We start from the raw sequence: 13520 nt of genomic DNA, 5'->3' as shown, positions 1-13520 counted from the left end.
AACGACGTGTGGGTTGCTAGTTGTGTCATATTTAATAATTAGCATATTATTCACCATGCCAAATTGTCATCATTCATATCGCCGAACCCCGCTTCAGAATCTGTGCGCCAATAGCACAGGACAGTGCTCATCTCTGTTCGTGGCCCTGAGTCGATGCTGAAAAGTCCACATTTACGTGACCGAGACCAATATATGCATGGGATAACTACTGTTAACTTCCCACAAATTGCTACTTATTTTTTAATATATATAAAAAATCGAGGAGGAGGGTATGTGCCGAGCCGATCCCCGACCAGGATTTGAACTTGTGACTGCCACTTCATAATGCGCCTTGAAAAACTATCCCTCGATTTTCATCGTGAGCGCTACATTGGTTGGTGTCGCGATGCGCATGCGGACTTGATGAAGTGAACGTAGCGGATTGCTTGAGGGAAAGGGCCGGGCTTGGGATCTTATTTGCAGGGAAGGTGAGAGAGAGAGAGCCCTTGGAGGTGGATGGACCGAGTTGTGAATGTTTACGTGAAATGTCGACTCGTAGTGCGGTGTGGTAGGGGTTCATTGCAGAGAAGTTGGTGTCTTGAGTCTTTTCAGTTGAGACTGAAATAACACGCAACAACTACCACAAGTTTGTGGTCCTAAAGACAACCATTATACACTGGGTAAGATTGATGTTACAAAGAATGATAATTATTCTTCTACAATATTCAACAAAGGCATTACATTTATAAACAGATGTTGTATATTGTACACACGTTAACATACATAAAGAGCACTCGCTGTGTTGATTACCATGCTCCACTTTTCATATTTTTGTAGTCACATTTAATTGACGACTGTAGCACATTGTGCTATGTGCATCTCGACACCAGGGGTAATCATTGCCGCCTTCCTGGCGCACCTTCGTTCTGTGGAGATGCACATCAGATTGGGACATTTACCAGAAGTCGCATCGCACACGGGTCTTCGCCGGATACCCTACCAGAGCTTATCTTACCTTAACCATTAAAAGTGTCTCTTTTAACTGGATAGACGAACAGATTATGTGTTCTCTGCGTATTTTTTGCGATAAAAAAACAGTCTATGAAAGCTGGGAAGGAACAAATTCAGTGCAGAGTCCTATTAAAACGCTGCTATGTTTGATCATTGCTGACTAGGCTTCGGCCATAAAGTCACTGCTCTTGAGAACCCAGTTTAATCGAGTGTGGGATCTTGCATTTGGAGCTGCGTTCTCTGCGGTGCTGACTCAGTGCTCTGGGATGTGTGTTCGCTTTTTTCCGACAGGAAGCCACCTCATTTCGTTATCTTATTAGGCAGGAAAGGTACTGCGATCTCACAATTGCCCATCCCGTGACATATTAAATGCTTGCAATGCAATTTACCCTGTCTCTACCCCAGGCCCCCTGGCCACATTCAGACAGATTGTTATTGCCATTATGCTAAAGATAACGTTTTTAAAATGTCACCGCTGATAAAATTCCTTTGGCACAGCATCTTATTGCTAATGCTAGTTTCTATTCGAATGGCATTATAAAGGTAAGAATGAATCAGAGCTTAGATCAGTTCATTTAACACATTCTGTGTTTTGTTAAAATTCTCCAAAGATATCAACAGACATATACGCTATATTCCCACGCATATACAAGATATGGGTGACGTAGTGGTTAGCGTGCTGCATATATTTATTTTGAACTTCTTTCCCACTGTACGTATCCAAACGTGCTAATCGTAGGTGTTGCACTATGAACCTGGCAACCCGAGTTTGATTTCTGGCCACGGCTATGCAGTGCCCAAGTGATATCAGAACCGGGCTTGCCCTTCCTCCGCACCCCCGTTCACCAACTCGCACTGATCATCATGGTGAAGTATGGTGAATAAATAAAAAAACGTGGGAATTGAGGCCTTCATCCGATGACCGGGATTGGCGAAACATGTTTTAACTTAATTTCGTACATTACAAAAACAGATGCTGTGTATTATGTCAATAGCTACAGTAGTTGAGTGAAGATGCCGACAAAAATGGAGATACAAATTCAAGGGACTGTGTTGGCAGTCGTCGTGGCCTCTTGGTATTGTAAACGCGCTTTTATGTTTGCCCTACCCGACACTATTTGGTTTTCATGAACCATAACAACACAGTGGAAGCACAGATGGTGATTTCACATCAGGGTTACACTGACCAGTCTGCGTTCTCGGGAGCAGTCACGAATGATATAATAATAAAAAAGAGAACACATTCAAATAAATAACACAGTGCCAAAAACTCCCACCCCGACGTTTCTTCCAATTAGCCTGTATCTGCTTAATGATATCTGATGATTTCAAAACCGCTTAAGCTATGAGGGGTGGCATGGTGGCAGAGTGGTGAGCGCACTGCACTATAATTGTGGCCCGCCAGAGCTCGATTCCACCGGTGGGGAAGCGATACTTCAACCGGTGCTGCCCCCCCCCACCACCGTCTCAAGCCACACTCACTGGCATGTGAATTAACAACGCGCTGTACTATATTAACCACTTTAAGTTCTGAGACTAGATCCGTATGGGAGTGAAGAGGATGTGGGTGGATTACGGGCACTTGAGCTGGAGTTGAACTTCATGTCTTCATCTCAGTGAGTTTGTCAATAAAGACGGAGCTGGTGCAGCCATTCTGTGAGAGTGGAAACAGATTTTCAAGTACTGTCGTAACAAACAAATGGAAGATACACTCTTATGCGAGTGCCTGTGGAGAGTGGTACAGATGTATTTTAATTTAGTAGGTGGAACCATTGGGAACAGTGGTTAGCATGGCTTGCTACGAATCTGCTGACCCGAGTTCGATTCCCAATCACGGCTAACATCAGCGGTAAATTATATTCTTGTCCTGCCCCTTTCATGAACCCGCGCTGACCAACTTGGTGAAGTATGCTGGAAAAAATACCATGACCATTTGAGAATTGCTCGAATGTATTTCATTTTTGTATTTAAATAAATGCATAGACAGATGATTGTGTTCACCAAAACATAATTACAGTTTCATCCAGGTCCAACAACCACACTGAATGTCTATGGACCGGTGACTTTCAACGGCATTAATTTAAGTAGGCAAATCCTGAACCAGTTATGACTTTCTCACTCTCATTGGCTTACATGTTATACTAATGCCCCATTGGTTGCCTCGATGTGTTACAGAAAACAGCCATCCACAAACACCATAGGGCCCATCGGCACAGTGTAGCAAATGTCTACAACAAATATTGTGCACTGTGAGTGCAGTAATAGGTAATGTTAGATATATTGTGGTCTCCACAGGAGTGGGGTATTGCCCGATCGGTCCAGGGCAGCTAATGGAGATGAGCACTTACACACTGACTCTTCCAGCCATGGTGGTACTGTAACAATATGTTTTCAGCCCAATCTAGTGTTAATGTCCTGTCCGCTGGGTAAGTGCAGCGTTCCGTAACCGGCAGTGTCGCTTTCAAGTGTCATCATCGTGTCCCTTTCATTCCAGTGGCAACAAGTCGCTACCCAGTTATTTCATTTACCTACCTAATTAGCCAATACATTGATGGACATCTTCTTGGTTCTTTCGGTAAAGTCACGTAGAAGGGAAGCAATAAAATAATAAAAAATAAAACATAATTATAATGTTTTATTTTTATTATTTTATTATTTCCCTTCTACGTGACTTTACCGAAAGAACCAAGAAGATGAACCCCTGCAGTCACGAAAGCTTTAAATCAAAATTTAGTCTATTGGCAGTTACGTACTGTCGTTATAAATACAGAATTCAATTAATTGAACAAGTGAGCTGGTAAGTTTATGCTTACAGCAATAGGACAGCATTTATAAAATTATGTATCAATAAACTATACTGCAAGCTGTCTTACAATATGCAGCATTATCATATTCGATGTGTGCAGTCCCTAAGCACACTCGTGTACTGTATTTAAGGATTGCTCAGGTGTCTTACTATCTTGCCACCACATCAGACGCTGTGGTGGCGAGATGTTAACTCCATTGCCTGGTATGCAGGAGGTGGTGGGTTCCATCCCGACCCTGACGCATGTACATTTCGATTTTAAATATTCTCCCCGTGGTCGCATGTTCCTCCGGTTTCCCCCTCCACATTTAGAAACATTCGTTTATTTGGCTGCTATGAATGTCCACATGATAATCCACTTTGTTGAGATATCATTTATGGCCAAGTCACTTCTGAAAAAGAGCTATATAGCTGAGTGGGCCTTACCTGGTAAAATATTTTTTTTTATAGTCGTCTTCCCTATCAATATGCTCTTTTGAACCACGGGGACATGATCAATAAAATGCGTCTCAAGAAATTTGGCTACATTTTCTAGTTATGTTTTCTTGGCACACTGATTTCCTCCTACATTCAATTTCTCGTTGTGAATTTGTCTAAACTACTTGCAGTTTTATCTGTTCGTGCCACTGCCGGCAGAAGGGCCTCCATTAGAGGCATCTCTGATTAACCGTGGTTGGCTACGTATGGTGCGAAAGAAGTTCAACATGTATACATACATAGAGGGAGCACTTAGAGAGACCCGCTAGAGAGTATTTTGGATGGCCAGACATCTTGAATTTGTCATACACATTTATACTGCTGGCTCAACAGAGGTGAGGTGATTTAAGAAATCTGCCCTGTTGTTGTTGTTGTTCAACTACTGCTCTGGCAGATCAAACTGGCGAGCTCTGGATTGCAAGTCCGGTGTGACAGCCATTCCACCTTGAGCGTACCTCCACTCTTTGAGTATGCTGAAAAAGAGCCATTAGTGAAGCTATCCTGGATTAACAACATTAAAATATATATTAGTTTGTTGTTCATATTGCAATGAGAGATGTATATTCTAGCTGTACAAATATTTTTTTGTCAGCTCCAAAATACCTGCTGAGCTTCTGAAATAAATATTGTACAACGTGGTCCACATGTCTTGTGACCCCCCCCCCCCCCCCCCCACTATTTTAAATAATATTACGTTTAATAGCATGAAATAGGGGTCACAAGACAGCTGCACGACCCTGTACAGTAATACCCCGATTTACGTCACGTCACAGATTCGTCGTCACCTTAGGAACACCGCTACCCAATTTGCGTCGCCTCAGCCCACGCTCGCGTCGCTGACGGCATCGTCCGTCCTTTCCCGTCGTCAGAGGTCGCAAACGGGTTTTGATTCCTTACCCGTACCAGTACCCGGCCGCACCAGGGTCGCAAACGGGTACCCGTACCCGGCCGGGTACGGGTACCCGTTCCCTACCCGTACCCTACCCGAAATGAGTGACAAACGGTTACTCACCAGTGACTCACTGCCTACCCGTACCCGTACCCGGCCGCACCAGAGTCGCAAACGGCTACCCGTACCCAGCCGGGTACGGGTAGCCGGGTATCAGGTAGGGTACGGGTATCGGGTACCCGATTGCGACCTCTGACTTTCGCCTCTCAGCCTTCGTCTCCACCACCTACCCTGCGAGTCGCTTTGATTGACGTTTCGATATTCGTCGTTGCACATTCCAGGAACGCATCCCCGACGTAAACCGCGGTGTGTTACTGTATCTGCAGCACCACGTGAGCAAGGTAATTGCATAACGGTTTTATAGAATGCGCACATAATAGGCCATTGAGTGATGAAAATGTCTATTCTCACCTTGGTGTGAAGCTCAATGTGCAAAACAACAAATGTTAGATTGTGCGCACTGTACATCGACACTTGTTTTTAAGCCAATGTGGCATCAGCACATACAGTAAAATGGCTAATTTATATGATTACTTCTTAAAGATCACCTCTTAAGGCCATGGAAATGTGGGCAATTGTTGCATAATTGTTGTAGGTAATTGCCACTGTAAACGCACTTACTATGAACGACTATGGCAACGTTTGTATGGCAATGGCATAGTGACAGATTTTCTGTCTAACAAATAAAAAAAAGTTTGTTAAAAATGTGTGATTGATGAACATCGATTGGTCCGGAGCAGGGGACGGCTACCTGCGGCTCTTTCAGGACTGCTTCGTGACATTATTTATTAAGGACGGTCTCGTATTTGTATGCCCTTGAAATATTGAGTTTTTTAGAAATCGAAAAAAATTGGCCCTTGTTATTTTGGTTGCCGACTCCTGATCTAGAGCAGCGTTCTTTAACTGCAGCGCCTAGAGCAGAGTTCTTTAACTTCATCTCCACCCCCACATTTGACCGGGGCATCAGGCCCTATATTCCCCCCACGTGTGGTCCCGTCGCTTCAAACTGGAATATTTGCGGATTCTCTGTACCCCTCCACTCAAGTCCTTAGGCGTAATGTACCGGGCTCGCGTTTTGTTGCAATATTCTTTTTTAAAAACACCCCGGTCGAAAAAGCACTCAATCGTTGGTAGTCTTGTAACCTCTGCCCCTTGATGCGATGAGACTTTGCAATCTGAGATGCCCGCCGTGGCAGAAGCAGCAGTGAGAATTGTTCAGATTTGGGACTAATGCATTTCTCGCAACGGGGAAGGTTTCGGCAACTATTATCAGCGACGTCTTCCCTAGCATTGCCGTGGTGTGTATCACATGACCTTCATTTCCAGGAGCGATGGTGCACGCCTGTTGTATTCTGGCACTTTGTCGGCAGCATTTGTGAACCACGCTTGTTTGATCGTTCTTTGAGAGACCTGATGGGTATTAAGGTTGCTGAAGATGGCAGTGCATTAAGTGCATTCCTGACCTGTCTGATTTTTAAGTGTTATCCCCTCACATATGAACGGTTTTCCCCAGACACTCCAGTTTCCTCGCACACGCGAGTTACCTACGAAAATATATATTAAGAAAAATGTCAGTACAGGATCCTGCTGGCAATAGTCATCAGACTCGGTGACGTGTTGCTAGGTAAATACACGAAATTGGTGTTTATTTTTAGAAAGTTAAGTTGTTAACGATATTACATTACAATGAGGCATTCACAGTTCAGCTTACCTCGGTGTGCTGTGCAAGGATTGCATGAGCTTGCCTTTCCCGCTGTGCTACTAAAACAAAATTGCACTGCAGTACTATGTGTGAGCAATTCAGTTTCACGTACGTCTCATAAAACACCGACTTAATATTGGTCTGCAAGTGGTAAAACCAAAAATACGCACCGTTTTACCTGTTCCCATTAAGCTTTAAAATAATTGACATCGGGATTGCATAACACGACACGCTCCCAGCAATTACTACTGCTTCAGAGTAAAACGGATACGTTGGATATTGTACATTACAACAACAAAATTCCGTAAAATTCTTTCTAGTTTTAAATAAGACTTCAAAACGCCCCTCTTTTATAAGGAATGTTCAGTGTCCTACTGATGAGCATCGTACATGTGATTTAGTGGTTGAATGGTGGTGCTTGGGTGAGTTTTCATTGTTGGCAGTTGCAGCGGTGTGGAAGATGAGAAAAACGTGAGTAGGTTTTAATAAAAGGTGCAGTTAAAATTTGATATATTTTACACAATGTGCCCACACCATGTAGTAAAACTTGGTCTCATGGAACGAATTAAAAACCCACAAACCTCAAACCCTGCTCCCTCGTCTTATACCAGCTTCATGTTTTTTGTGAGTTTTTGTTCAGGGAAGTGTTTTTACAGATTCAAACTTTGCGAATTGTTGTTGGCTGATAACCGGCGACGATTGGACAGAAACACTTCCCCGGGTGTCAACTGCACTCACGGTAGCACACAGCACAAACGCTATGTGACGCAAATCCATATCTCCTTTTGTGTTCAAATCTGTGCCGAATGTCAATACCGAGGCCTTGGCGCTAACTCACGGCACTTGTGTGCTGCTACTGCTACTGCCGTCACCGCTGCATCTCACACTGTGGCGACGCTTGGCATTTGCGAGTGCCTATGATGACCCGCCTGCTGGCTACGACACAGTTTCATTGGCTAGAAATTACTATTCCGTATTTTCATCGACGTGTTTTAGCAACTTCTTGGTTCTTTCGGTAAAGTCACGTAGAAGGGAAGTAATAAAATAATAAAAAATAATAAAAATAAAACATAATAAAATTATTCTCACGACGTTTCGGCCACAACGCAAGCAGCCGTCCTCAGGTGAAAACCAGGTCCGTCGAGGCGACAGAGTCTGAATGAAGCTCATTCAGATGAATCCCTGCAGTCACGAAAGCTTTAAATCGTGTTTTAGCAACTTCTTAACGTTGTTGCATAGCTTCCGTCGATGATTCTCATTGGCTTCGTTAAGATTTACAACGCTGTGCGATAGCGTGTGTGTTCGTGGCCTCACGGTCACCAGCAGAATTTAAACCGCCATGCTTATACCGTCTTATACGAACAACTAATAATCGTGAGCGCATCTTCGTCTTGAGTATGACAAACAAATGAGCGTCAAGTACCTGCCGATCAATAAAGTGTCCACCCCTTAAACTTGAAATAAAGCTGATGGGTCGTGCATGGATTACACGGTCACAGGAAGGAGCTTTCAGTCTCACCCGTGTGTTGGTTTACTCCATGCACTCATTTCTTTTCACATGAATATGTTCAAAAAGAGAACTGACCCAAACCCATGCTCAGCTTAACTCGTGTTAAAATGTATTTGACACTTGGTGTGGCCCCCCTTGGGTATTGAAGGAACTATTATTGTCACGGCTACAGTGTTTATTATTGGGAAAGTTGCTTTCCCAATAACAAATTCCTGCCATCTTTGTTCATTATATGTTTGACTCTACTCTCCTTGCCGTGGTTATATAAAACAAAACTGGACAAGAAGTTATATATATGAAAAAACATAAAAATCATGGCATTAAAACATTACAAAAATCATGGAAAGCTGACTAGAATCACAAGCATGAATTATAACAATTAATCAAATCGCTGGGGGGGGGGGGGGGGGTGGGGATGGAGGTGAATAAATAATATCATCTTGGAGACTGATCCTAGGTTCAGTGCCGAGCAGACACTGATGAGGTCCTGGGTTCACCTTCATTAAACTAATTTGTGGAGTGCAGTGAGTGTGTGGTCTCGTGCTGGTTGCAAATGCCAAACGAAAACTACAATACATTTGATTATGAGTTAATTTGGCATTCAGCATCTGTGTAAAGGACTGAGATTCACTGGCCAGTAAAGGAGGCTTGTAGTGGGATTTTGTAAATCATTATTTTTTTTGTAAATGAGAGAGGTGCCGCCCTGCTGCAGTCGTTTGCTCGCGCGAGACCGCTCGTGGAAGAATATCCACGATTCTTTCACGCTGATATGTTGGATGCAGTTGGAGTACCCACCACTTTACTCCGCCATGTGCACCGTGCCGGTCCACTGTACCTTGCACACGGTGGCGAGATGGTTACTACCACGCCCGGTGTATAGCAGGTTGTGGAGTACGTGGGTTCGATCCCGACCCTGACCCCTGTATATTTGGGGTTTGCATGTTCTCTCTCGCCGTGGTCGTGTGGATTTTTCATCGGGTACTCCGGTTTTTTTCCTCCACATTTAAAATCTACACGCGTTTAGAGTATTTGGCTGCTATACGATTCCACGTGATAAGCCACTTTTTTCAGCTATCATTTGTGACCAGGTCGCTTCTGAAAAATATCTATATATATTTTTTACTGTTTTTTATGGTTTTAGTTTTATAATTGTATTTGCACTGCTGGGTTAACAGGCGGAGGTTTGAATAAATGTCACCGATCAAAATAGCAGTGGCAATTATCGTTACTTTAAAACACTTATAATGAGAGTGACGCTTGGCATGGTGTTAGTCAATTGTCTTGTTGAGGCAATCATGTTCTGCGCAAAGAGTCTCTTTCACAATAACATGCTCACAGCACGATTGGCATATATGTGGGGAGAATTCTTTTTTGCAAAATATATCACTTAAAATTGAGGAAAACAACACATCTGTAATAAAGGACTCGGACACTTCTCTCGGACTCCGTGTCCTTTATTTGGGTTCGCGTTCTCCTTCCCTCACGGCACTCCTCCTGAGACTCTCTGCCTGGCAGCTCCACGGCTGCTTTCGCTCCCGTAGCCTTCCGCGCTCCTGCAGCTCCGCTGCAGGCTCTTGGTGCAGCCCTCTGGCTGCTCTCACAGCAGCTCCACCGCTGCTCCCTGTTCCTCCGTGCTCGGTCACCGCTGGCCGGCGGTGCCAAGTCTTACCGTGTGTGGCGATCTCGCCACTCCCCAACCTCAGCCCTCCGTGGCCTCTGTGGCTATCTCGCCATCTCCAATCTCAGCCCTGCGTGGCCTCTGTGGCTATCTCGCCATCTCCAACCTCAGCTCTATCCCCAACTCTCTTCCACCCCGCTGGCTGGCGCCGTCATGAGCCCCTCAGCCACCAGGCTGAGGCACGGCGACCACCCAACGTGTTCACCACCCTTCACTCCCCCGACTGACCCAGATGGCTTCCTGTCTCCCCGCTATAACTTCTCCCCCACGTGACCCTGACTCCTCCCTCTCTGATCGTCATATCCGCCCCGCCCATTTACGCCCGCATTACACATCTATGGTGTTACGCTACGGTGTTATCTACGGTGTTGGTGAAGACGAATTACAGGTTGCATTATTAACATTGTTTCTTCCATGCGGTTAGAGGCAAAAATGTTAACCCACGTGAGATTTGTGAAAGTTTAATGGCGCATGCCTAATAGTGTTACTCATACCGAAGAGTGTTGTGCCATGCAGAAGGGCCATTGGCCGAAACGTTGCCTCATACTTTGCTATTGAGGTAAGAAACACATCTGTTGTGCTTGTGCCCCCTCCCTCCATGGGGAACTCAGACGCAGAGCAGCCCTCATTTTCTCTGCCGCTTCTGAGGCGTGAAAAGCACCGGCGTAATCACCTGGCACGCACGTCGACATATCCAGTGCGAAATCCTCGGCGCCGGATGTGCGGCGTAATTATTCTGTTCCATTATAATCCCCTGCCATTGTATTCCGATGAAGCCAATTATGCTAATTGGCCATTCCCATTGTGTCTCCTCCACAGTCAATTATGTAAATTGGGTATTACCGCTACACTGAAACTTCTTTTTGCGTGCACTTTTATGGGTTCTACAGTGTGTGTGTGTGTGGTTAAGGCTGAATATTCTTTACCGGTTGCATTATTAACATTGTTTTTTACACGCGAAAATTATAATGCGTGTGAGATTTGTAAATGTGTAATGCTGCATGCGTAATAGTTTGCTCGTGCCTAATAGTGATGTGCTATGCAGAAGGAACGTAAAACAATGGCAATCATTGCCAAGTCATTCCCAAGGGCATCAAAACCACCAAGACTTTGTGGGCTACCAAAAATTCACAAACCTGATGTCCCATTAAGACCCATAGTTAGTACAATACAAATTAGCACAATACGTAACAAAACAAATACAGCCCTACATCGGTAGTAGGACCTCTTCGTTCATAAAACACTCTCAACATCTCGTAAATATAATAAAAAATATTAACCCTAATGATATTCTCGTAAGTATGTATGTGACTTCTCTGTTAAATTAAATTACTCGACCCTTGTAACGAACACAGGTTTAGCCAAAGATATCCCAAGACTAGCTGAACACTGTCTAAAGAACACCTATTTCTTGTGGAAAGGTGGCTTCTACAAGAAAAAGGAAGGAACAGCAATGGGCTCCTTTGTCGCCTGTGATAGCGAATTTGTACATGGAAGATTTTCAAACAAAAGCAATAGCTTCAAGCACACTAAAACCATCTGCTTGGTTTAGATATGTGGATGACACATTGGTGGTCTGGCCACATGGCAAAGATACACTTAACGAATTTCTAAATCATCTCAACTCGCAAAACCCATCCATCCAGTTCATCATGGAAGTGGAAGTTTACAGAACTCTACCATTTCTGGATATTCTGCTCGGACGGGGTCGAAATGGTAAAATTACACAGCGTTTACCAAAAGAAAACGCATACTGACGCCTATCTGAATGATGCACAAATCAACGGGGCATTGAATGCCAAAACCAAATCAAATAACACGAGCATTGAAACTGCCCAAGTAATTAGAACTATCAAAATACCGTACATTGCGGGAGTAACTGATAAATTAGCACGGTACATAAAATACAGAAATTAATATCTGGAACAAAAGATGTATTACCGAAGCTATCAACAGAAGGAGATTGTACAGGATTAACTTTACTTGTGGTAAATGTTATGTTGGGCAAACAGGACGAATGATCAGCACGAGACTAAAATAACATCAGAGAACTATTAAATACTCCCAAATACAACTGTCAGCAGTAGCAGAACACACGTACCAACAAGGACACTCAATTGATTTTGATAATGTTGAAGTTCTGTACAAAACCAGCTACTACTGGCCAAGATTAGTTAGATTATCTCTCGAAATTTAAAGAAAAAAATATTATTTTAACCTTTCGGATAGCTACCGACTTAGTGCTGCGTGGAAGCGAATCATCAAATAATACATTGTTGAAATGCATGCGTAACCATACTTCAATAGGGATTACCGTTGGTAAGGCTATTTTAATACACACAATGGACAGGAAGAACAAGATCAAAGGGCTCGCATAATGTGCATGCACAATGTACGTTGGCTCATTAATCCCCACCCCACTTTACGGAAGAGTACAGAAGTGTGGTCACCACATCTACGCCTCCGTATAAGGAACGAAACAGGTGGACTTCTCCACAAATGTGGCTGTCGCCTGATAAAGCTAGTTGTAATTACTGGCAAAACGTCGTACTCAGATTGTAAATGTTGTGGGTTAGTTCTCCAACACACCGGTTAGTGCTGTACTCGTGACGAATTGGCCACGTTCTGTTTACGTGACAACCCTTACTAGTTGGCTGTGTCGGGTGGTGGCGGGTGTTCAAGACATATTTATATATTTACGCGATCTAACCCTAAAAAACCTCTATTATGGAGAAGGGCCATTTGCCTGAAAAGTTGTCTATTATATATTTTTTTTAATATAAGGCAGTGTTATTAACGAATATGTTGAGGTTTTTGTTGTTATTTTTGCTTGAGTACCACTGTCAACGCAGTTATCACCACATATTGTTTAAAAATTTGCAATTTAATATAAACATAAAATCACCACGGTATACAGTGGTATCAAAAAGCCTTCACCTAGCCTGGGTTTCCTTGAAACTCGCTCAACCAAAACGACAGAACTCCAGTGTGGTTGTTATTAAAATCAGGACTGAGAAGACAAACAGCATCCAAGTGTGGGGCGATCTGTACTGAGCCCACTTGCGTGTGATGCCAGCCTTCTTCACAGGCGCTACTTGTCCCAACAGTCTGTAACGCTACAAGTACAGCGGTGGGTGGTGTTTGCATTTAGGAAGAATGTGGTGATACGGTTTGTGTTAGCACACAGCTTCAACGCGTCGTTAATTCGCGACCTTGCACTCTACTAGAGGCTTGGTATTTTTTATGCCAAGCTGTTATTTAGCCATGTGCTAGCGCTGCCTGAAATTCATTCCTAGAATTGCAATTCAGGAAAGCCGTACTGAGAATCTTAACTGATTTTCAAGAGGGTCGTATGTCTGGGATGTTTGGCCAATTGAAGTACCCATGGAAACCGGAGTGCCCAAAGAA

General features: G+C 43.7%; 1 protein-coding gene across 1 annotated transcript in view; it reads left to right on the top strand.

The window, feature by feature from the left end:
• The window catches only part of LOC133349529 (dynein axonemal heavy chain 3-like), a 622240-nt gene that overhangs the window by 357450 nt on the left and 251270 nt on the right, over nucleotides 1-13520 (top strand).

Source organism: Lethenteron reissneri, chromosome 30 (assembly GCF_015708825.2).
Source record: "Lethenteron reissneri isolate LAM-NWPU_2019-01 chromosome 30, ASM1570882v1, whole genome shotgun sequence".
Taxonomy (NCBI): Eukaryota; Metazoa; Chordata; class Hyperoartia; order Petromyzontiformes; family Petromyzontidae; genus Lethenteron; species Lethenteron reissneri.
Note: the sequence above shows the minus strand (reverse complement) of the source record. Positions and strands in the feature narration are given on the sequence as shown.